Consider the following 2250-nt stretch of genomic DNA (forward strand, 5'->3'; position numbering starts at 1 on the left):
CCCCCCTCCAGAAAAAATCCTTCCTGAAAATGGTTGTATACTTCCCAATAACCAATAAATAATGCTGGCAAGTCCGGCGCCCCCTTCAAGGCACTTTCCCTTCCCCCAGGAACACTTCCTTCATGGAAAGATCCTTCCATATAGCCCCCGACCCTCTCCTTCCCCCACCTACCAGAAAAATCTCCTCTGAAAAAGTCTGTATACTTCCCAATAACCAATACTATATGTTAACATTGAGTAAAGTTCATAACTTTCAGCCCTCCCCCTGGGGACTTTGGGGGATCAAGTTATCCTAAAAGACATTTTTATCATATTTTCGACCCTGTTGAACAAAATGGCTATCTCAAAATTTTGATCGGGAGACTTTGGGAAAAAAATTAGCGTGGGAGGGGGCCTAGTTGCCCTCCAATTTTTTGGGACACTTAAAAAGGGCACTAGAACTTTTAATTCCCGTTCGAATGAGTCTTCCCACGATATTCTAGGACCACTGGGTCAATACAATCACCCCTGGGAAAAAAAACAAACAAACACACAAACAAATAAACACGCACCCGTGATCTTTCTTCTGGCAAAAAATGGAAAATTCCACATTTTTGTAGATAGGAGCTTGAAACCTCTATAGTAGGGTTCTCTGATACGCTGAATATGATGGTGTCATTTTCATTAAGGTTCTATAGCTTGTAGGGGGTCTTTCCCCCTTTTTTCAAAAATCAGCCAAATTTTCCCAGGCGTGTAACTTTGATGGGTAGCACTAAACTTGATGAAACTTATATATTTGAAATTAGCATTAAAATCTGATTCTTTTTATATATCTATTGGTATCAAAAACCCGTTTTCTAGAGTTTCGGTTACCATTGAGCCGGGTCGCTCCTTACTTACACGAACTGTTTGATAGTTCGAATTTTTTTTTCAAGTTCTTTAAAAGTGACCTCTTAATCACAATCAGTTGATCAGTTGAAAAACTTGTTTTTTTTTATATTTAATTCCTGATCTTTTTCTTTAATAATGCTGGGAAATCCGGCGCCCCCTTCATAGCACTGTCCCTTCCCCCGGGTCAACTTCCTTCATGGAAAGTGCCTTCCGTCTCGCCCCCGACCCTCTCCTTCCCCCACCTACCAGAAAAAATCTCCTCTGAAAAAGTCTGTATACTTCCCAATAACAATACTATATGTTAACATTGAGTAAAGTTCATAACTTTCAGCCCTCCCCCTGGGGACTTTGGGGGATCAAGTAATCCTAAAAGACATTTTTATCATATTTTCGACCATGCTGAACAAAATTGTTATCTCAAAATTTTGATTGGGGGACTTTGGGAAAAAAAATGATCGTGGGAAGGGGCCTAGTTGTCCTCTATTTTTCTTTGTCACTTAAAAAAGACACTGGAAATTTTAATGTACATTCCAATGAGCCGTCCCACGATATTCTAGGACCACTGGGTTGATACGACCACCCCTGGGGAAAAAAAAAACAAACAAACAAACAAATAAACACGCATCCGTGATCTTTCTTCTGGCAAAAAATGGAAAATTCTACATTTTTGTAGATGGGAGCTTGAAACCTCTACGGTAGGGTTTTCTGATTCGCTGAATGTGATGGTGGGATTTTCATTAAGACTCTATTATTTTTAGGGGGTCTTTCCCCCTTTTTTCAAAAATCAGCCAAATTTTCTTATGCATGTAACTTTTGATGGGTACAATTAAACTTAATGAAACTTATATATTTGAAATCAGAATTAAAATCTGATTCTTTTGATGTATCTATTGGTATCAAAATCCCGTGTTTAAGAGTTTCGGTTACCATTGAGCCGGGTCGCTCCTTACTTACAGTTCGTTACCACGAACTGTTTGATTAAATAAAAAAAAAAAACAAGTTTTTTAAACTGAAAGTAAGGAGTGACATTAAAACTTAAAACGAACAGAAATTATTCCGTATATAAAAGGGGCTGTCCCCTCCTCAACGCCTCGCTCTTTACGCTAAAGTTTTTTATTGTTTTAAAAAATAAAGTTGTGAGACAGAGTCAAACTTTAGCGTAAAGAGCGAGGCGTTGAGGAGGGGACAGCCCCTTTCATATACGAAATAATTTCTGTTCGTTTTAAGTTTTAATGTCGCTCTTTACTTTCAGTTTAAAAAACTTATTTTTTTATTTAATTTCTGATCGTTTTTTAGTTAATGCAGCTTTTATTTGCATAAAAATTTTACTTTTCTTTTGCTAAATGTAAATTAACAAAGTACAAATTAACTTACGTAACT

This window comes from Artemia sp. Qi Xiang Cuo, chromosome 15, assembly GCF_049724085.1.
Source record: "Artemia sp. Qi Xiang Cuo chromosome 15, ASM4972408v1, whole genome shotgun sequence".
Taxonomy (NCBI): domain Eukaryota; kingdom Metazoa; phylum Arthropoda; class Branchiopoda; order Anostraca; family Artemiidae; genus Artemia; species Artemia sp. Qi Xiang Cuo.